Source organism: Sylvia atricapilla, chromosome 4 (genome assembly GCF_009819655.1).
Source record: "Sylvia atricapilla isolate bSylAtr1 chromosome 4, bSylAtr1.pri, whole genome shotgun sequence".
NCBI classification, from domain to species: domain Eukaryota; kingdom Metazoa; phylum Chordata; class Aves; order Passeriformes; family Sylviidae; genus Sylvia; species Sylvia atricapilla.
Window position 1 is genome coordinate 27,815,506 of NC_089143.1, and position 24,127 is coordinate 27,839,632.

Genomic DNA, 24,127 nt, shown 5'->3' on the forward strand with positions numbered 1-24,127 from the left:
CTGGTTGCCTGATGCACTTAATCTCCCTCATTTTCCAAGTTCAGGTTTTGCTGAGCCTCCTTGGGCTTGCTGTGCAGACACAATTCAGATGGGATGGAAGAGAGGAAATTAAAAAAGAAATCATATTGTTACTAAAAATCACATGGTCTGGGGTGTTCTCTCCTCCATCTCTCTGAAAAATCTTGGGGTTGCAGCTTTCATTGGCTTTCAGTAGGAAGATGGATGTCATTAGTGGCAATTAGTCCAAGGAAGTATGTTTCACTTGGGCACCAACGAAGTTAGTAGAACATAAGGCCAACTAAGGTCTGTGTGGCCCTACAGCTACATGGGACAGTCATAAAGAGAAAGAAGTGGGAGGGAGATATGCCTGTGCCAATGGTTGCTTTCTCTCCCAGTTCCTGGTATCTGTTTAGGATGGCATGACATTTTCTTTCTTCTTACAAGCCCATAGGTATCACTTACTCAGACCTGAGGACACTAGTTGTTTCCCCAAACCACAATCCTTTTTGTCCATAGGATTCAGATTACAAGAGAATGGCTTTTGACCCCATGTGTTCTTACTAAATAATCAATGAAGGGAATGTAATAACTGCATAGGGAGAAGAAGGAAAACCTGCCCAGCTTTGACCCTCTGCAAACACTTGAACTTTATTCTGGTAGTGTCTGAAGCAAATGAGTCAGATCCATTATTATTTTAATAGTAGGAGTCTCAAAGGCAGGGAGGTTGACTTTTTGCAAAGGAGAACACCAAGATTTCAAGAGCCACTGAGGAGATGTGTTTCCTAGAGAGGTTTCAGATTTCCTAGAAACTGCATGAGCATACACAGCATTGTCTGGGTTCATCTCTGCTCTTGCCTCAAGGTCCAAGCATGAGAGAACAGATTTTGTGAGCTTTGAATCAGGAACCAAGCAGGATCAAAGCTGGGGGAGGCTGCAAGGAGCAGTGAGTAAGGATGGTGCTCAGGGCTAGCATGACATTGGGTGAGATGTAGAATGGTCTGTAGATAATCCTCTGAAACATCTGGCATTGCCTTCTCCTCCAGATGGCTGTGCCCACAGTAGGGCAAGTTGGTTTCCCAGCTACACTGGGAGATGAGGAAGGAAAGAGCCCTCCCAGAGGAAAACAGGACAGTGGATGGAGGAGACGGACCAGGTACACTGGAAACTGGAATATGCCCCTTGCAGAAGATGTTGAGCCTTCAACTCAATGTGTACTTGACAATTTCCCTACAAAGCCATTGAGGTCCTCCAGACAAGGAGTTGGCTCAGGTGGGAGCACATGGTGTCCACAAGCAAAGGAAATGTGAGCACATTTGGGTTTTGTTGCCTGAGATATGAACCAGTATGAGCAGGAACACAGCACACAGTATCTGCATGTGTGCACCAAAGGCTGCAGATGAGACCCAGAGATATGGAGATGTCTTACTCTTCCAGCTGGTAGCAATGAGCTTTAGTCTGGGCAAGTGAGACATCATCATTTCTCCATGGTGAAGTTTTGTTATTTTGGGTTTTACTCTTTTTGGATGCCTTTTGTTACAACAGGAAGCCAAACAAATATCCCTGAGCTAAGAGTCCCTTTGGACAGGCAAGCGCTTCTGAGGGAGTTTGGTACCTGGTGCCTGCCGCCAGTTTGTCAGCTGCCAATGGAGGCAATGCAAAGAACTTCCCAAAATTGTCTACAACTCCACCTGACCTCAGGCACATAGAACCTGCAGACCAGTGCCATACAGTCTGGGGGAACCACAGAGCAGTGTTTAAAGCTGCATCCTTCCACCTCTTGTCACCTCTCTTGTGTGGGAGAGGACTAATATTGCAAACAGCACGGATAGATGGTGACAGTCTGTGGGACTGGCTCGAGCCCAGCAGAAGGTGCAAATGCAAGTTCGGCTCCACAGCTTCTCCACACAGCAGTGAAGGATCCTTCTGAGACTGTAAAAGCAGCCACTGTTCCTAGTGTACACTGATGCAGGTCCCCCTCGTGCTGCCACTGGAAGTCTCAGCAGAGGCAGGGGAGTTGATTCAAAAAGGTGAGTAATTATGCAGAGCAGTTCTCATATCCACCACACCTCATGTGTACAGACTGTGACCTTTCTGGAAGTTTCTGCAGCACAGCCTTCAGCAGATTATTACATAACAGGTACCCAGAGACCTGCACCAGGGAGCACTTGCTGATTGCACCGAGACCTGCTAAACAGCTCTCTGGCAATGAGCATTTAAAGAGCTGTTTCCTTTTCGTCCTTCTCTTTCCTTTCCTAATTTATTAGTGTGAGGTCGTTTTCATTATTAACCTGAGCCCTTTCCTTTCTATGGGCAAGTGTTTCCACCCTCACGCTGCACATTTGCTCTCTGAACGTTTTATTACTCAATTTTCCTGTTCGATTTCCCAGGGTATTTCAGTTCCTGTTCTGAGATACAGCATGTTCTGAGAGTTGGTTAAAGACTCGCAGATCTCCAAATCTTCAGGGATAGATTCTTTTCCTCCTTCTCAGTAGCTGACAGATGGTTATTCTTCAACAAATAAAATCTAAATTGTATTAGTCTGCTCCACTGTAGAAGCAAGTTCTTAATAAGCACCTTGCTGTGATGAAAGGAAATAGAGGAAAAAAGCAACATCTCCAAAGTGGGGGTATTTAGAATTAAAAATAGGCTCCATGTGTCCATTTGACAGAATTGCACAGCAAAATTTCACATCTGAAGGGGACTTAAATGGCACAGGGGCCTGGTTTTGGCTCTCTCCAAGGATGAGTCACATCCATAGCAAAATTTCATGAGTGGCAGCTGTTTTCTGAACCAGTGCCATTTGATGTGCCAAATCCTCCTCATGCAGGACCCCATGTGTGAATGTACATCTAGGCAAAAATGAATCTTCACCCAACCAGGCTGACACAGCCAGAGTTCGACGTACCAGGGCTGTGGAAATGGCCTCCCAACAGATCCAACAGAAGCATCTCTGCTGAGCTGAGTTTATGAGACAGAAGGTAACTCAGAGCAAGCATGAAGGGCTTCCCATCTGCCTGACCTGTGAGCTCATGCCATTCTCTGGTCCCTCTTTGTTAACATACTTATCACTCTGAAATGGTTTTATAAAAATTAAAAACTATGATCTGTGTCTTAATAATCCCGTCCTGGAAACCTCTTGGTTCCCTTCTGCACACTATGTGGCTGCTCTGGCTCTGCTTAGTCTCAATTCTGATCAGGTTAACATTGGTGTGGGCCAATTCCCACACCAAGGTCTGGACTGAATTCTCTGGCATCATCAGAGTTGTGCACAGACAGCTCAGCCCAGCCCTTTCCATCATAAAACCAGGGGGTTTAGCAAACGTGGTGAGTACTGGCCCTTGATTAGCATTGCTGAAGCACCATGGACTGGATTGGCCCAGTAGCTACTTGTTCTCCTCACCAGACAGGTCCCACCTATTCCTGAAATGGTGACCCAACCAAGGTTTCCAGTCATCTTCAGGTTTTTCTCCTTCTCAATCCTAAAGTAAAGTAAGAAACATAGTTGAGGGAAATGCAAACTCATCTTGCTGAAAAAGGTCACCACTCAGGTTGCCGCTGTTATCAAGATAATCCCATGGGAGACGCCCTTGGTGCTCTGGCATTTGAGAGCTGTTAAAATTGTCTTTATCGCTGTCCTTTAGCTGTAGACCATGAATGGACTGCCATCAGACAGCAGTCATCTGGCAGCCCACGAGATTCTAATCACCATATCAACTGATTAAGAAAATAACTGCCTAAAACTAGCCTGATATTAATCTTTGATTGTGTTTTAATTATTCAAAACGCTTAATTCAGGTCACTTAGAACAAACAATAGCACGTTGGATACAGAGAGAAGTGGGAAAAATAATCCACAAACCTCTGCTGTCAGTCTGCCCAATTTCCTGGGCTTCAGGACATCTCCCAGAAGGTTCTGCAGCCTTTACAAACTCAAACAATAAGCCTAATATCAGCTGCAGGAGGAACAAAGGGGTCAAAAGCTGCTCCCATTGGACAGTCCTAAAGGAGAAGTTAGCACAAACTGTTGCTCTGCTCTGAAAGTTAAAAAATACAGCAAGAAAATCTCACTCTTTGAGGCAATTACATTGCTCCTCTACTCACCAGTCTCTGAGCACCTTTTAAATCACCTTTAATGTGATCTATCTTCACAACTGCCTGCAAAATAAAGGCTATACCATCATCCTTGCTTTACAGAGGGAAAGCCAGGGCACAGACAGAACACTGTTGCTAAACACTTTTCTTTTATTAGTGAGCTTGCCTCTGGCAGTGCCTGGTTATGTCTTACTGAGCATTCAGCCCTTTGAACAGCTGCTCTTACCTGAAGGCTCACAAAGGCTGTCGATCTGCTACAGAAGGAGCAGACCAGGGGATTTGGCTGGTTGCATCACTACGGTCCTTACTGCACTAATGTAGATGTAAATAAAGACCCTGAGCATGCAGGAAATGTGCATTAATCTAAAACTGGAACATTCAAAACTGGAACATTCAAAACCAGACGTTGGTTCACTTTATTCTTGAGCAGTCATAATTCATGTTGGAGAGAACAGGTTGTACACCTCAGAGAGGTAATTTTATTTCAGGCTCCAGCTTCTCTAATTAGTAGTACAAAGCATTCTTTTGGTTGTGCACTCTCTGTTCCCCAGCCAGGGAACTAATTGCAGTTCCATACTTTCTGAAAGTGTGTACTTTTTCAGAATGCATTGAAAACCTGCTTGCCATGTTGTGGCACATAACTTTGACATCACTGAGAAAATAATTTCTTCTGTTTACATTCCCATTATGTGGTTATGTACTCCTGTGGAGCCAGTGCTCTCTAGCCCCACTTTCCTGATTCTTTGCGCAGCTCATGTCAAACTTTGGTCCAAGCAACTGTGCCAGACCTATGCTCACATACTACATCCATCAAAAAGGTCCAGTTGGCTCCTGATGTGCTTTACTCCAGCCATGTACACAACCCACTGGGCCACCCTTCTGACTGAAGAGGAACCGCCTAAAATCCAACTTTGATCAACACAAAAGCAGTATTTTCATCCCTCCTACATAACCACAAGCTGGCTGTTGCTTTCCAGATGAAGATGCCTACCTTTATGTGGATAGCAGTCCCTGCCTTGCAGCAGCAGCCTGCACGAGGTGGTGTGAAGGTCAGTGTTGCCTTTGCACCACGTGTGCTAAAAATCTGACGAGACACTGAGGATCATGTGATATGGGTGAAATGCCCATGTGATAGACCATCAAATCTTTTCCTGTTGTTCATTTTTTCTTTCTTTCCTTTCTCTTCCTTCTTATCTGCTGGTACAGGACACCTGCTAGAGAAGGTTGGCCTGGAGCCAGCAGGAAGAGGGAGCAGCTGAAAGTTGCTTGGCTGACTTTCTCTTTGGAGAGCTCTCAGCAAGTTTTGCACGGGCAATGAACAAAGTGCTGTTTCTTGCTTTCAAAAGGCAAAGAAGAGTGGGTGGGATAGCAGGGTTCTGCAGTACAGATTTCCCCACAATCCCAGCTTTATAGAAGGGTAACACAGATCAGTCTTGAGTTCTTTTAATATGGCACAGAGAGCCAAAATTCAGTCATCCAACAGCACGGCAGGTGCTAAGAGCCACCCAGACCGCCAGTGTCTCCTGTACTACAAACAAGTAAAATCTTTGATTTCAAGCTCTGGCTATTTTGCTCAGATACCCCTTGTTTACCAAGTGGTGAATGGCACTCAGCATTTACAGATGTAAAGCCCCTAACTGGGAAGGTCATTAAAATTGGCGGGAAGATTGGGTAAAATCTGAGAAAATCCACAGGGGAGCCCAGCTAATTAATTATGGTTTTGTAATGCACCTAAAAGAACAATGTCCAGACTTCTGAGCTGTTTGAAGGGGCTGTTTAAAAGCAAATTAAATCAGAATATCTACTGTAAATGTACAATTGAGCTGCATGCTAAACACTGAGGCAAACTTGTTTACCCTGCTCCTGAGCCCTCTTGAGCAGGGTAGGTTTGAACATTTGAACACAAATGTCACTGGGTTAGGAGAGGCTGTGAGAGACCAAGCAGGCAAGGGAGGAGCAAAAACATCCAGTGGAAAAAAAAAAAAAAAAAAAAAAAAAAAAAAAAAAAAAAAAAAAAAAAAAAAAGAAGAAGAAGAAGAAGAAAAGAAGTAGTGAAATATTGCATCAAAGAATGAAAAACTAATAGAGGCAAAAAAGGGAAAAACGAAATAGTTGAAATAGAACCAAGTCCACTCATGACCTTCTACAAAATTTGTACCTCTGTCTCTGCAAAATTATTTGTGAGGTGAAATTGTTATGTTTTTGAAGAGGCTGCTGGAACCCACTGCTGGGCAGGCTGGAGTTCCCATTCAGAGGTGGACTGGTGAAAGCAGAGCAAGTGCTGGTGATCTGTGCCCCGTGGGCAGGCTCTGCCATGACAGATCTGCATCTGCCACCTGGGGACCACCTGCCTGGAGCCCAGCAAGGGCTTAGCAACGACCCACCTAGGATTTGGGGGACATGGTTAGCCTGTGGTGAACAACAAACCATCAGAGGGCTTCAAGCCACCACTACAGCCAGCCCTTTTTCCAGGCTGAACTATCCCAATGGAGGAAGCATCTGCCTCCCATCTGCTCCCTCCTGCCTGCAAGGGCATATTTTTTCCATAAGTCAAAGGTTTTGCCTTGAGTCAAAAACTGCATTTTGGAGTGGACCACAGCCCCTGGGCTCCCCATGGATAAAAGCTTGGTTCCTGCAGTGAATGTAGCTTTTTCAGCTGAGAGCATAACCAGTTGTGTTTGGCAACTCCAGTTATTTCAGGAGAGAGAAAAATATAGCTCTCTCTGCTGGTAATCTCACTGTAGTTTGGCATAACCTGCTCAAAACACAGCATGTGGTGCAAGACAGGTGTAGCTGGCTCTTGGAAAGCACATGTAGCACCTGCTCCTTCTGAACTGCTCAGTGGACAGTGAGCAGTGGCCCTGGAGGACTTCAGAAGATGTCAGAGGCTGTGTGTGCATTCCTGTGCACGGCTCAGATGACACAAAGTGAAGAGACACACCATTATGTAACTTAGAAGATTGTATTAAACAATAACTTAAGCACACACACAAAAAAAATTAAAAAAGTATCCCAGCCAACTGCTTCAGTGTGAAAGATGGGATTTGTAGGATTAGTGAGGTCTCCTATCTGCCAGATCTTGCTGAGCATTACACCATGCAATGGAGTTGGGTTAACCCTGTATGTTATTATGACTCAGCTTGGGGGAGAGGTTGGGCAGGGCAAGGCAAACTTTACTATCAGCATCTCTTGGAACTTGAGCTATATTTACAACACCAGGCCTGATAAATGTCTGTTGTCTTTGACTAACACCAAACATTGCAATACACAGCTTACCAGAAAGAGACTGCACTGGCAGCTAGATTGTTTAATTAAGATCAAGTTACCAGAGGGCTAGATCTGGTTCTCAAGATGTAACACAGAGATCATTAACAAGAAATGAGTTTCAATATAAAAATAGCAGCTGCCACCAGGTACAACACGTAGCAGCTGGCAGGAGAAGCACAGTGTTTGCAACACTGAGCTTTGCCAGCTAATGCCTGTCACCAGCCTGGCATTGCTCTGTGCTTGCCCAAGGGGCAGCCAGGCAGGGAAAAGCACCAGAGACCAGGAAGAGATGCTGTCCCCTGCTCCCACGAATGCAAGGTGTTTTTGCCCCGTTCTCATATTGAGGGGGCCATACTTGGGAGTGGGTGGCCCTTGCACCTCTGCCCTGAGGGGTCAGACCAGCCCTGTCTCCCAATGGGAATGGGCATGGCGAGAAGGAAAGGCACTTTATCCCTCCCAGTAAAGGGACAATTGAGTAAACTGACCCCATGCTGCACATCCCCTCTCAGGAGAGGGCCTAGCAGAGATAGGGTTTAGGCAACCCTAGAAGTCCCTCCAGGCTTGTCATGAGTGGCTTTCATGCATCAACAGCAACAGATATGGGTTACAAGCACAGGAATAAGCAAAGTCCAGTGCCTTGGAGCTTTGCATCATTTTTTTTTATTTCTGTGAAGGTGTGAGCCCACATTGCCAAAATCCCATCCCCTTTTGGACACGCAGAAAGGTTAAGTGGCCTTCCTCTCAGACAGCAGGACTTCTGGCATGCCTCTCTCACTTGGCAGCTCAAGTCAGTTTTATTTACTTTTATATCCTTCAGTTTTATTTTCTTTTGCAATGTGTTTCTTTCTGTCAAATGTGAATAAATTTGACCAGTGGATGGAGGTGCTGTGAGGGAGGGTCAGACAGAGACGGAGACATGACTATGATGTTTGTTTGAGCTTCCTTTTCACAAGGAACCAGACTAAGATCCACCCACTAATGAAATATGCCCTGCTCCTGCTTATCTGGTGACACACAGGAGTGTCTCTAGGCTTCCTGATGCATTAAACTTCATTTAATACAAAACCTGCCATGACCTGGTGTCATCTCTGCAGTTCCTTGTCTGAGATGGCTGCACATAACGCATTTCAATAGGAAGCATCCCTGCAGCTCCAACCAAAGCCAACAGGAGCTGCAGTATTTTAGGCACGTTGGGTTATGGCAGCATTTTTTAATGAACTGTTGGCTCTTTTGAGACTTGAGTTTCTTCATCATAGCTCAGTGCTCCGGAGAGAGGGAAGAAAGAGTGGTGTGTTGGTCTAAGGCTGAAACAACTAATTTATGTACTTACACTGTGACTTAAGAAAGTTCTGCCCTAAGTGAGTTTATTAAGTGGAGTCAGGATGTCTGACAGCTAGCAGAGCCTCTGCAAATAAGACAAGGTTGTTGGTAGTAAAAAGTAGGAATCCAGTTAAAAAATAGCTCCTCCAGTTACAAGACTACTTGAAATATTGTACTCTGGAAATGTTTGTGTTTTAAGCTGTTTTAGCGTACAGCAAAAGTCATTGACTTGTTGGGGCTTTTTCTTGGTTTTGTTGTTAAACCTAGGAAGGGAAATGTTTTTCTCCACTCGCTGGACAGCAGCCATGAATTGGTAATGACCGACAATGTTTCAAAAGTACGTGTGCATTTAATCTGCATTGAAAACAATATTTATGTTCTTTCTGGAGGCTAAAGGAAGTTTTAACATAGGTGCTGGTAGTGAAGTTCAAACTGCTGTGGCGGGAGGTGAAGATCTGCCATGTGTGGAAGCTCTGCATCCCTGCACAGGCTACCAGCTCAGCCCACACAGCTGACAAGCAGTTTTGCTCTGCATCAGTCTTTGTGACCTTGGCTTATCACCCAAACTGACCTCATCCTGTTTAGGTATGTTCCCCATCTCGGCCCAATCCAGTTGTATCACTTGTTTCTTTCTGTTTTGAAGATGAAAATGCAGGACCTCCATGCCAATGGGGCAACACCAAAGTCTCATGCAGGCAGTGAGGATTTCTCAGCTGCTGGAGGAAATCACTAACCCTTTGAGCTTTTGCTCTACATTGCTTCCTGAGCAGCATCCTAGACCGATGTGTTATCTGAGAATAAAGGTGCTTATTTCAGTGATTGCTCTAAGAATTTATTGTAGCTAGGTCTGCAGTGATTATGTTGGATTACCTATAGAGGCAATTTTCCTCTGTCAAATTGAAGCAGAGAATGAGGATCATACAGAGATTAAAGTGCTAAATTGACATTTGAGAGACCTTAGTTTAATTTCTTCCACAGACTTCCTTGGACAAATGTCAAAGTCTCCCACTTCTACCAATTTTGTTTCCAAAATGAAAATGGCAATTTCATCAAATTTTCCTTCTGGAGCAGCAAGCAAAATATGAAAAAAGCTAAGGTGGTGGGGCTACATAAGTACCTCTCAGAGAGATCCATGTGGATGTGCACGAAGAGCTTAAGTTCATGATCGTAATCTGCTTTATAGGAATGTAGATTGGGAGGAGCTGTGCTGCTGATGCAGGAGAATGAGAAAGAAGTGAGCTCCAGTGACTCAGTGGTAAGGCCCCACAATGAGGGTTGACTCTTGATTCTTGAAATCTACTTGAAGCAGCAGAATATTTTCCCTGATTCCCCTCTGTTCAATTACTCCGGCCACTTTTCCTGGTGACCAGGCAAGCAGAAACATTCAATTCAGGCCATCCATTGTTATTTCTTCTGCTCTGACTCTGCCATCACCTTTAGAGTCTCCAAGGAGGGCAGCAATAGCAGTGGCATCTTCACAGCTGCTCTACAAGTTTCATCTGTACAAAATGTACCACTCATACTGAATGACATCAATGAAAAAATTAGGAAAAAAAGAGAAAAATCTTTTGAGCTTTAAAAGTTTAAGGAAATGATCACTTTTTTTGGCTACATAAACTTCATAATACTACAAATACTTCTCTATTTGGGTGGAACAGGATAATCCCCAAAAGCCACACCCAGGTAATTCCAGTATTTCTGCTAATGTGTGTACACTTTGCTTCTGTAACCTGAACTAGCATGTTCCCAGCTAGCTCAGGTATTCCTGCATGGCACTTCATGGAACAAACACATCCCAGTTGCCCCTAGGCCAGTGCTCTGCCTTATGTCTGTCACTTACACCAACTGAAAGCATTTCCTTTTCCTTCCACCTCAGTTCTGCTCTGATCCTGCCGGAATTGATATGCTGGATGATGGAGGGATAGAGCAAAGGATAAAGGGACTGTGTAAGGAGAGAGGTTTAAAATAAATTTCCAAAATCCCATGCAAATATATAAAAGAAAGATACAGGAGCATATATATGGATTGAAGAGGGATTAGGATTCTTATGGAATCCTTGAATCTGATTAGTCATAAAGGTGATCTAGAGAAATCTTGAATGGTACAATGAGGAAATGGAAGAAAATTTGAAATGTTCAAAGACCGAGTCTCTGGTGACATTATCAAAAGAAGCCTTTAAAAGGAAAACAAAGTGAGTTTCATGACAGCTTGCATTTTCTGACTAGTATAACCAATTTGAATTGATTTCTTTGACTAGAAGTGCAGTACTGAGGAAACTGTGCTCTTGTCTTATGTTTTATGAAAAATAACAATCACCAGAGATGTGGGCAGGGTTATATTGCATCATACAGCTCTATGATATTTAAGAAAACCCTGAGCATGGTAAGATATTAAGCCATAAGTCTTTCTTTTCCCTAAAGTGGCTCAACTGACTTCATCTGCCATCTCTTGGAGGAACATTTCTGGTTTCTTTCTGGGACCAGAAGAGGAAGAGTGAGTCCAGTCATTGCTTAGGATGAAGACAGCTACATCATGCATATGTCAGTGACAGGTAAGACTGAACTAGGGGGATCCTCTTCACTCTTCTTGTTTGGAAGACCACAGTCCTCAGACAACCAGAGAGACAGTCCTGATAACAACAGAGGGTTTAAAGATTCTTGTGGCCTTCAGCAGCTCTGCTGCCAGAGCAAATCCTGTCCTTCCTGAGAATTATATCAGCTGAAACTCCCCAGTACTGCCCAGGGGACATATTGAGTCAGGTTGACCCCTCAGGGTTAGAGGATTTTTTTCTGGAGGTTTCTGTTTCACAGATGTGAGCACACAGACTGACTCAGTGGAACCAGGTATGACACAGCCACCTTGGCAGTAGAATTCCTCCTTTCCCAATGCTGGGACTCCAAAGTTCTCCCTTGGTCTGGGTGAGCAGGGCATGCTGTAAGGAGGTTTCCAGCCCATGCCATGCCCTCAGGCCATTCAGAACAAACAAACACGGCCTCTGGGGGTCTTTGCAGACAGCCTGGCACCAGTGTCGAGCTCTGGGAGCTTAGTGTGGAGATGTGCTGTGGTCTGTCCTAGGAGAAATGACCTTCAGATTGTATTAAGTGAATGGTGGCTCACACCATAAAAACCACCACAAATATTTTATTACAGCCTGGTAAAAAGGACTAGTTTTTGCTTGTGCAGAAGCTGGCATTTTACTGAGCTGAAAACTGAAATACACCTCAGATCAGGACAGTGCTTCACAGTTCCCACAAGTTGCTGTTAACACTGCATCTACCTCTATAAGCTGCATGATGAAGCTATTTTTTTGTGTATGTGCTTTGTCTTTCTGTTTCTAAGCTTTCTCTTCGGTGCACTAATGTGAGACAAACATTTACAATGAACAACATGCTCTTATCTTAAAAAGATTTTGGCTTCCTGGTTGGACTGATTAGTACCTGGATGATTAGTATCTGGATGTCTTTAGGGTACCGAATGACAAAATAGAGGTGCTTGTCTGTGCTGCCAAAAGGTCCAGTTCATCTGTAACAAAACTCCAGGGAAAATCACCCGAAACAACCACCAGTCCAACAATGGACTTGTAACACAGCTGGATTTGATTCAGACCTTCAGTGTTGGGTGTTAGCCTCTCAGAAAGCTAACATTGATTCAGAGTATCTATTGCAGAGCCAAAAGTTAAACCACATGGTAGGGAGGGCAAAGGGAGAGGTGGAGGCAATTTGCAAATGGAAGACTGTGTGCATTATTCAGGCTTTAACATTGCTTGCATTCATGGAGCAATGCCCTTCAGTTTGGGAAAGCATCACAAGCACAGCTCCCGTTTGGCAGGATGAATGAAAGGCATCTTACAGAATCTGTACGTGAGACCATTAGCCTGACGTCCAAGGCACTGCAAAAGCTCCACTGATAAACCACACCTCTTGAAGGAGACTGGTATCCTTACATCACTGACACAGGCAAAGCCCTCAGATTTGTGCCAATACAACCTTGTCTACTGTCTGGTCTCCTTGCCAACATTTTCCACTGTTGCCACCCAGGGGACGCAAATACAGGGAACATCCTGGACGGAAAAAAGAAAAAAAAAGTGAGAGAGAATAAAAAGAATGATTTTGTCTCATCATTGAAAAGGTAATTTCATGAGTTTGGGTGTGGATTCTGGAATTAGTGCACTGGCAGAAACAGAATCCCAGTCATTACCTTGCAGTTCTCATCAGTAGCTCTTTGACTGTTTTGACAATGGAGGGCTGTACTGTGCACCTTCATTTTCTAGGAGGGTATGTTGTAAGGCCTGGAGAAGAAAGGCAACTCAGTCGAGACCAAAGCAGTCCGGGGGGGAAGCATAGTTTAAAAACAGGTTTCTAGATTCATAGCCTTGTTAGCGGACAACAGGGCCTCCCAAGGTTGTTTTATGCATCTGCATAAAACAAAATGGAACAAAATTAGTTAACAGGGTGTTAAAGATTCCTCTGACCATTGGTTGAGCCAAGCTCCTGTGTTACTCTGAAGAAAAAACCTGGAAGATCTTCAACATCATGAAACCCTGTGTGCTCCCAGTCAGTTATCATCAAATTGACTGATATTAGTTCACTAGTGGAGAATAGCCATTTTCAGACAAAATGTTTTAGCCACTAGCTTCAGCTCTTGTAAACATTTAAATACAGAAACTGTTCACAATCTTTTATTTTATTGCTTTGTGGGGTTACTCATGTGTCTTGAAGTCTCTTCCTGAAGCATTTGGGATCAGTAACCCTTTGAAACACGGTCTTGCCAAGTCCATCTTTGGATAAACCTCATCACTCTTAGAGTAGTTATGTGGGTGTATTTGGAAGCAGTCCAAAGCAAATCCCAGATGAATTGCATAATTCTTGTGTAGAATAAAAATATATGGGGTGGGAAGAGCTTGTGGGATTAGAGTAGAAGAGAAGAGGGGGAAGAGTGAATGAGAGAAAGCATGTTAAACATAAATACAATGTGATCCTACGTCAAGCGAGAGGATAAACAAAATGCTGCACATGCAAAAAAGAAAACTGTTTCTTTAATAGCAAAATAGGCTTGAAAGATCATGCTTCCTCATGCTACAAGATAATTGTTTGCTGTAGGTTGGAAGGAATGTCCGGAGATCTCTAGTTCGACTTTCTGATAAAATCAGGGCCAGATATGAGGTGCTTTGTCCTACTCTCCCCTTCTTGCATCTTTAAAATTAACATCCTGAAATTACACTCTTGGGGATTTTTCTTGTCCTTCTCAAAACCAAGGTGAAGCAAAATGAGAAAGTCTTCCTTTGGCTGACACTGTTCAAAAGATCAGTGCCAGTCATATCCATTTGGGGTATGATCACTGTAATCCCAGTGAGGTGCTGCCATGGGACACCTTTGGAGAACACTGGTCTGAGTGGTCTTCTACATTTGTGGTGGCTTTGGCCTCAGAGGCTCCTCCCTGAATTAGCCAGACAAGCTGAGAACAGCAGACCAAGTGACACTTGACACTTTTCTTCCTCACCCATCCCGATAAGAGAGATCACAGTTTGGAATCAAAACACCAGGGAAGTTCTTGTCTCCCCCCTGCCTGATTGCCTCGAATGTTCCTGCAGCTTAAATACACATCAACACAATTTGAGAAACCCAAGATAGGGAGGGAAGCATGCAGGTTCCAACTGGGCTAAGGGACATTAGCAGATGTATGGTACAAATCATTTCTTAGCACCCTTGCTGTGATTGCTATTTCTGTCCAAGATTTCTAGGCCGGTATGAAGGGATAATTATTCACATAACCATGAGGATTCTGGACTGAAATGCCAGGTCTGTAGTGCCTCTGTGTCCCAAACACATGCCTGTTTGATGATCTAAGCAGAGGCTGGGTTAGTCAAATTGCAACTTCGAAAATATTCACACACGCCCTCATGTTCCCAAAAATTTTTTTTCAGAAGTGCTTGGATGCTATTTTTATGACCTTAAAAAGATGTGATATTCAGGAGCAATGTGGATTTTTCTGAAAATTGGGCTAGTAGGGCAAGACCATCTCTGAGGATTATGTGCCAGGATATGTGCAACTCCTGATGCTGTAGGAAAGCTTCTAAGGTCCATGAAATATTTGAGTGGTATTTGACCGTAAACCTCAAACACAGAAAAGCAATGTGTGAGACATTAACACACTTTGTAAGAGAAGGTTTTCCAGCTAGGATGGAAGTACTAGGGCTTTCACAAAAATGAACATTTGGGAAAAACTTACACTATAAAAATCACTGCTTCTGGAAATCTGCCTTTCATCAGAAAAGGCTAGAATTTTAGAGTTATTTTGTAGATTATTTTGCTACTACAGTCCCATATGATTTTCTATAAGTCCATGAGAGATGCCTAATTACCATTAGTTTCAGCATAAATTAGATACCTAAGAATCACCCATTTTCACCTTTTAAGGGTTTAAATACCTTTAACAGCCTAGAACTTCAAAATTAGGCTGGACAGGCTGTGAACTGAGTTGTGGGTATCAAGCTGTTGTTCTACTATGACACCAAAACCCTATAACTGCATTCTGCAGAAGACGGTAAGTGTGAAAATAAACCAACAACAATAACAAAAATAAAAATTAAAACAAATATTTAAAAAACTCCACCCATAATACCAAGATAATGAAATATCATCAGCTCAATGGAAAGAATTATATTTACATTTGCAAAATTAGGTAGTTATTAAAGAAAATTCTTGGTGCAGTGCTCCTTCTGGGAAACAAGAAAGGTTTTCCACCCTGGAAAATACAAACTGTTGATCAACATATTATCAAAAAGTCAACAGGAGATAATGATATTGATGCAATTTCATGTCAGTCAATTAGTTATTGTTCCTCCCCTAAACAGAATGATTATTTTCATGTTATGCTTGTTGTTAGATAATAACTGTGGTGACAGATGTCTAGAAATAAGGCAGCGCTCAGGTGGTTTCCAGGCAGAGCAATTCTGAGCTGTCAATAGAGCATTTCTCATGGAGGAACTAAATTTAGCAATTAATTCACATTATTCTACATGGTACTGTTCCAGTGGTTTTGGGGGTTTTCCTTAGTGTTGTTGTTGCAAGTAATTAAGATTTCTCTGATGCTGTTTGAGAACAATAAGAGGAAGTTCAGAGAAATTACTCTTAATTAGGTATAACATAGTATAATTCCTGTCCCACTTTGATTAGAGTCTGTAAGTGTCCCAAGCCATCCAGATTGGCCACGGGAACAAAAAGACCTTTGAATTTGAGTCAACTATCTAATGAAGATAAATTTGGAGGACTTTCTATTATGCCATGGGCATGACTTCTTTACTCACAGTCAAACATGGTGGCAGTTTCACCACCCACATTTTGACACCTAACACCCAGCACTGAGTGTCCCCAGTATCACTGCTTTCACTGGATGGACCCAATGGAGTTCAGATCCACCCCCACATGAGGACCTTACAGCATTTAACTTCTTTGTGCCCCACCTCCACTGTAAAATGGAACAACAGTAAAATGGAAGTGCATATTTGGAGTGGGTTTTTTTCATATATTGGACTCTTACTACTATATGCAATGTCACTTAAGAGGATAGGAACCTTTTTCCCCTCACAAAAGCAGAGGGAACTGAATATCACTCACCTTTCAGCAGGATACTTCTCTTCCTCACCAGTGCTGGTATTTATACATTTTCATGTAATTGGACTGAGAAGTTAACATCTCATGGCTCAGAACTTCCAAACTATGGCACTCAGACTGGGACAGATCATCTCTGCTTATTTCTCTTTATAATGATTCTCCAGTTTTCCAGGGGAGGATTATGCTACCCTTTAATAAAAGCTGTGAAGTCATTCCCCCAAGTCTGACCACATTCTTTTTCTGTAAAAGGAAATGGAAGAAGCGTGAGAATTTGAATGTGAAAAGACCAGCAGATTTGCATTTCTAGGCTTCTACTTCAGGTTCCTCCTTTGATGTTGACTTCTCTTCTGAAAGCTGAAAGGGCTGGTTTGTCTTCAGTCTGTGGTACAGTTTTGCTTAAATTAGAGGTGATTTATTTGGGGGATTTTGATGTGGCTTGTTTCCTATGACCAGCACTGAGTCCTCCAAATTCATGTTCTTTAGATATTTGACTCAAATTCAAAGGTCTTTCTGTTCGAAAGGGAAAAATTACAAAGATGGAAAAGGAGTAAAGTTTTATATAGTGGTCCTAACATCATTATCTTCCTTCTCTACTCTCCATTCCTTTACAAAATGGTGTTTGCTTCTTATTCTCCTGCCAAGACTGTTCCTCATTCCTGTCACTTTGCTTAATTTCATATAAATAACAGGAAAAATACTGCACACCTTGCCCTCTCTCATAGAAACCAATGGAAATATTACCTGAGTAAGGTTGAAAGCAGTTGGTCCTCCACTAGTGACTAAAAGGAAAAGAAAAAAGTCACCAAGAAATCAAAACACCCTGTGTTCTTACTTATTAAAGAGGGTACAGGAGGTTCAGGAAGGTTTAGGTAGAGTTTGGAGTTATTATTTTTAGAAGAAAACCGTAAGTTTGGTGTTGCTGCCAGCATGAGCACATGAAGTTTCAATTTGTGGTTTGTCTTTATGCACTACATTTCGGAATTGGAATTTAAAACAAAATATACATCTCCCTGTCTGACTGTATATATAACAATTTGTCATTTCTTGGTGGGAATTTGAAACTATTTTTGGTGTTCAGAAATAATCTTCTGTGCCTTTCCTTCACCTGCTTCCCCCCATCCCACTAACAAATTACTCTTTAATCAACCTCTAAAGAGTTTTAGAACTTTCCTTACTCTTGAAGTAAGGAAAATAGTGACAGGAAATTAATAATTATTGAGGAATGGGGCTATATTTTCATTTCCTGGCCCCTTTGGAGTTAAGCATTGAGTTGGAGCTATTTGTCAAAAAAGTTGAACAGAGCAGTTACCTGCAGATTCATTTTAATGAACTCCATTCAAGAACAATGCTCTCTGAAAATGCATATATCATTATGAGAATAGAAAATCCTCCTAAAGCCAGAGCACTTGTGCTTTATACCAGTGCTTGAATAAGAATAAAATCCCTCCCAAGGGAGAGGTTTGGCAGCAAAGTTGATGTGCTGCCCTTCAAAGCCACAGGTTTTGTTAGCCAGGACATCAAACGTGGAGCCCTTTGACCATCCCCAAGCCGCGCCCTGTTCTGAGCCCCAGGCATGGGAGGGATATCAAGTATCTAACCTGGCTTACCTAATGATGGCACTGTGACCCCTAAACAAAGTGTTTGACCCCTTCAAGCTCTTCAAGTTGACCATGACCATTCCCCAAACCAACTTCTCACCTCTGCTTACGGCAGCTGTTTTTTCTGAGCTCCAACCAGGACACAACACACCAGGTGTCCCCTCTCCATCCCTCTTCATGTCATTATCACCAAAGGGCCTGAACTAAATCACCTTTCCGCTCCACTTTTGGGGTTAGGGCTCTTCCCTGAGCCTGATCCTGATGCATTCTGCTGAGCCCAGGTGTCTGAGGACATTCAGAGCAATGATCTTCCTTACACACTGTGCTGCTGATGGTTAAAAATGGATGCCTAGGGAAGCATACAAAGACCAAACAAAAATGTCATTGTGTCTCCCTGCAAATTCCTCGAGCTCTAGGGCTTAGCAGCTCATGGATTTCCCAAGTCACTGGCTTATGCTCTTGCAGTCAATACTTGGTTGGTTTTCCCTCTATGATCTGTTTGGTCTGGTCACTTTTTTATGCTCTGTAGACTTTTAGCCTCCCCAACATCCTGTGGTAAAGAGATCCACAGTTTAACTCAGTGTTGTATGAGGAAATGCCTCTTCCTCTTGGTTTCAAACCTGCCACCTGTTAGTTTAATGGCTGACTTCCATGAATCTTATACTAGAAAATAAGCAACCTTTCATTTCCTAATTGCTTTCTCTATGTCACTCTCAATTTCATATATCAGAGGTTATTCCACCTTTGTATGGTTGCCATGCCATACCCTGAAAGTTTCTTTATAATTTTTCTAGGTCTGTATTGGGCAATCCAAGGTTTTTAGATAGTTGTAATTAATACCTTTATTAGACTTGGCTCTATGGCTAGAAATACCAAACTGATTTTGGATAAGACCTCTCCTTTGCTGCTTTTTTATTTTAGATTTGGGAAGTGTTTGTGTACCCAATTCTATGTTTATTTTATTTTTTTATTCTACTAGCTGTTCTAATAAGAGATGTCCATTTACAGGTCTTGTTTGTCTACATCCACTTGCAACTCCAGTAGAAGTTTTACCACATAGTTTTTGAGGTGGAGAGTCTGAACTGGTGTACACTATTGGAGATGTATAGTATGTATATATATATATATATATATGTATAGTATGTATAGTATAGATATATCTTCGTGCCATAGATTTACAAAGTGGCACATGGACTTTTCTCTTTTGTTTTCCTCTCCAAGTAGCTCTTAAATTCAAACAGAGGAGAATTTTTTGACTTCTACAGAACATCAAGTTGTTTTTTATAGAACTGTCAGCCATCCTTCCAAGATCTCTTTCCTAAAGGGTAATGGCTAAGAGCATATCTGAAGAACATGTCATTATGCACATTAATTGAGGAGGCTTTTTTCCTTAGGTGCCTTACCTCTGATTTATCAACGCTGAATTCCATCTGGCATTTTTCCACCAGTATTGTGAAGCTGATTTATTGCCTCTGCATGTCTGCATAGTGAACTTTCATTTTTACCCTGAGCAATCCTGTCTGAGCTGGTGAGCAAGGTCTGTGCTTTCACCAGACACAGAGTGCATTTGTATCTATAAACATGTGGATGTTGCACAGCTCAAGCACCAACAGACATTACTTGGAAAGCCCCCTGGCAAACATTCAGGAACTGACCATTATTTCCTACTTATTTTTTCCCCTCTTTTATCCAGGTATGTACATTGAAATCTTACCTATCTCACAGCAGGCTCTCTAAAAGGCTTTGCTGAGGGGCTTTGTTGATTGCATTTAAGAAATTCAGTTAGGTTTTGTCAACCAATTCTCCTTTGTCTGTATGTTCACTGAATCCCTCAAAGAACACCAAGGATTTCTCTTACAGAAGCTGTTTGGATTATTCCCACATAAATTAATAAAGTTATTTTCTCATGTATCATGATCTTTTTCCTTATTATAAGACCTACCACTTGCTTGGTACCCAAACTTGCATGTTTCCACTTGAAGAATTTTATTAAACGGCAAGTTTAAATGAGAGCTCACATTTCATGGCCAGAAGATCTATTATTTCCAACTTGTCTTTCTTTAGAACGCACAAATTAATAAACAATATGTGATGCTGACAATTTGTTTCTCCTGATATTTCTTCTTTGTCATTGGAGTTGAGGCAGACTAAATATGCACTAAGGCCTCATGGTGAATACATACGGAAAATAAAAATTCATTTCTCTTTTATGCTGTTGCTTTTCCTCGTTGCTACTTTCACAACTTCAGTGTCTACTGGTCTGCAGAATCTCTGCAAGACATTCATAATATAGCTAGGTAATTTATTATTGTTCAATCTTTAGGCCTTTTTAAAAGGTGGTTTCAAACTAATTTTTAAATTTCTCTTTTTGAATCTGCATATTTCTTGGAGTCATGGAATCACAGAACAGTTCAGTTTGGAAGGGACCTTAAAGATCATCTAGTTCCACCCTCCTACCTTGGGCAGGGACACCTTCCACTACAGCAGGTTGCCTAAAGCCCCATCCAACCTGGCCTTGAACACTTCCAGGGGTGGGACATCCACAGTATCTCTGGGAAACTTCTTCCAGTGTGTCCCAACCCTCTATATTTAATCTACAGAAAATAGTTCTTTTCTTTTTTCCTCAGTTGGACACAGCTTCACCTTTTTCAGGAACATGCCTGCTTTCTTCTAACAGCCTCTCTCATTCCGTTGCTTAGCCTTCCCATCGTTTGTTTGCCTCTTTGGTCTCTATATATGGTATTTTGTGGATTATATGCACTTGATCAGAGCTGTCAGTAAGGAAGAATCCTCACAATTCTTTCATCTGTAAATAGTCTTTTATGCTAGCTGGTGCTTCATGCCTCAAAGGAACTGGAACAAGCATATCCCTCACCAGTTGTCTCCCATCCAACGCAACTTTTCTAATTATTTTCTTAACTTGTCAGTCTAGCTTTACATTTTTGTTGCTTTTACTTGAGTTCCTTCAGTTACTCATCTGCCTGCAAGGACTTGTATTGCTGATGAATCTTATGTTGATGTTTAGCTCTGCTTCTGACAAGTCCTCTAAAATCCAGGTAAGGTCTCAGCAGGTTTGAATAAAAGTCTATGCAGACATGTCAATCAGCAGGATTGCTCAGGCCCACACACTGCTGTTTGTGCCTCCAGAGAGTACCACAAGACAACATCACCATATAAATAAATAAACCGAACATCTGATCCATTCTTTTTCCAATGCCATGTAAAGAGATGTGCAAACAAGGGCAGTATGGCCCAGGACTGGCACTGGGGAAAGAGTCAGCAGTGTTTGGGTCTGAAAATAAAAATTTCATTTTTTCTTCTTTTTCCTGAGTTCCATTACCTGTATGTCTCCACTCAATGAGTGTTCAACAGTATTGTCAACAGGAAGGATTGACAGCCTAATGGCCATTAGATACACAGATTATCTAGGCTTCACACCTTGATCTGAAATAGATGTATTGAAGAGCTGGTTCCTGTCAGTATAAGTGAGGTCTTTGCTTTTGTGTCATTGTGTCAGTGCTGCAATGTGATCAGAAGGCATGGCCTGGTCTTGCCATTCATTCAGAAAATTTACCCCCAACACAGAGAAAAGTGTACCTGGACCTTACATTGAAAATTTCAAATCTGACAAACCAACATTTTTAAAGGGGGGAAAAAAGTGTCTATCAAACACCTTGGCCAGAAATCTGGATATCAAGTGACTTGGGAAGGGACACATTTCTCAGGAGCTGGGAAGACATGACATAAGGTTTTTCATCCCAGTTTATTCTCAGTGTCAGTGAACCCTGTAGCTTTAAAATAGGACAACTCAAAGTCTACTACTGGCATCTCAGGAGACAGTAAATCCCAGTCATGTGTTGAAATTCACCCTGCAATTTCACAAACATAGGTCAGCAGGAGGCTAAATGGATTCATAGGGTCTGGCAAGTGAGATGGAAACTCTGAAGATTACTGATGGGCTAACATCATAATATCAAGAAATTACTCTTACGAGTATCCATGGAAAGTATACAGCAAAGTCCCGGAAAATGAACTTTAATGTGAAGAAGCCATCTGTCCAAAATCTGGATTTATATTTCAGCTGAGCTTTATTAAGTGCTTTAGGAGCACAAGATCTGATGTGAAAATTTAGGTTCTTTAACAAAGTGTTGGCTCTGTTGAGTGAAGATATTCAGATCTATTGAGTTAGACGAGGCAATAGGAGCCATGAGATGTAAAATAATGGCCACTAGGAGATAATAAGTTTCAGAAAGGATTGGAAATACATATGTGAACACTTGCTCTTCACATTCTTGGCTAAAACTCCATATTTACTCCACATTAGCACAGATGTTAATCAACTTACACAATTCTAAAATGATTTTTGTTTCCCACAGCTAGTAGACGTGGACTGTATATTTTACTATTTGATAAAACCCTTCTAAAGCAATAAATCTGTACCAGAAGCAGAGGACTATTTGTGTATAGAAACACAAGGTGCATCTAGCAGTCAGTCCTTTCTCAAAAGGGGGGGAGGATGGAAGTTAATTCACAAATCTCCAATTTCCAGTACTAGTTCTGAGATTTTAGAAAAATTTACAGAGTATTTGGGAGTGCCAAAAATTAGTTACTAATTTTTAAATATTCTGTGAATACCATTGCCTCACAATTTGGATCACGTAACATGTATGGATTACCATTGTGAAAGGAAAATAGAATTCCATGTCTGTTCATGAATTAAAACATTTCTCCTCCACGATAACATCTTCAGCATCAGAGTTGATTTTGAAAATCTTTACTTTATAATCATCTTTTTTGCAGAAAGAGTAGTGTCACCTGACATTTCTATCAGAAAAAGGGTCCAATTAGCAGTGGAAATTTTCAGGGAAAAAAAAAAGTAAAAAAACAACATTGACCATGCACTAGAAATGTGCACACATATTTGCAAACATAATTGGGAGCAAAGTCAGCACTCCTGTGTGTTAGGAGGTGGAAGGGGTCTCCTTCACACAGGAGATCTGATGGTATGGCACCCGCCCCTCACACTGCCTGACATTTCCTTCCCTTTCTAATAGCTTTCTGTTTTGTACATCCCACAGTAGTTCTTAAATCCATGGCTCTTAATAACAATGCATCCACCCACTTAAAGTATGGATATGAAAATATGGTTAGCATATATTTCAAACTTTAATACAAAAGATACTTTCACCTTAGAACTACCAGGTTTCAACTTCTAAACACCTGATTTGATCTGGTGAGTTCATTCAGAAGTGATGTGGCAGCAATAATTCATAGGTTGGGGGAGTGGGAGTGAATCTTCACATCCAGTACAATCCAGATATTGCTCCGTGCTGTGTCAGTCCTGATTTTACAACACTGCTTCCGTCATAAATACATCTGTAAATCCTTGTTGGTTCACTTTGCTTTAGTGCTCATTTGAAACAAATGCAGCTCTGTAGCATTTGAGAAAACACAGTGACAAAGCAAAAACCATAAAATTAAGCATAACTGAAGTGTTTGTTAAAACAAAACTGACGCCAATCTGGCACACTTGCATTATATTCAGTTTTAGTACTGGACTAGTTCCCTCCAGCAGAAAATAAAAAACAACAAAAAAAATTTCAATGACAACAACAACAACAAAACAAACAAAGAAGCAAAAAAAACAAACAAAAAATCAATAGAACAAAACAAACAAATAAAAAAAAATCTGAACCTCAGAAAGGAAAAGAATTCAGTCCAGGCTAAGAGTATTTCTGACAGTCCCAGAAGAAAAACTCCACATGAAGAGAGCTGTTTTAAAAAAACAAGGACATGAAGGATATTTCCACACCATTTCAGGGCTGTCACTTTCTATGATGACACTATTATGCCAACTTTTTCAATCCTCTATACCTTAGGTCAATTTTTTGTCATAGGAGCTCGTGTTCCCAACACCTCCAAGAACCTGAACTGCTTTCATGAAGGAACCAAAATCCAGACTTTTAGGTGTCAGCATACCTGTGTGTAAGTGAAGGCATATGTTTGTAACTCTGTTGGTTTCCTTGTTAGGAGGAAACCTATTGTTAATACTAGAGGGTCAAACTGTATGAAGTGAATTTGTGCAGGAATTCACCAAAACCACATCAGCTCTCTGACAGGAAGGACCTAAAGAAAGGAATTAGTAGGATCGGATGTGGTGCTTTCTGACAGACAGCCAAACCTACAAGGTCAAAATAAGAAGCCAGTGAAAAAATAGATTTATGCTTAAAATGAAATG

General features: G+C 41.8%; 1 long non-coding RNA gene across 1 annotated transcript; it reads right to left on the reverse strand.

The window, feature by feature from the left end:
* Positions 1-23,054: 23,054 nt before the first annotated feature.
* LOC136359908 (uncharacterized) lies at positions 23,055-23,792 on the reverse strand. The gene is made up of 2 exons (XR_010743375.1): positions 23,585-23,792; positions 23,055-23,321 (listed from the first exon to the last, which is right to left on the reverse strand). It is a non-coding gene; the product is annotated as an uncharacterized lncRNA (long non-coding RNA).
* Positions 23,793-24,127: the final 335 nt, after the last annotated feature.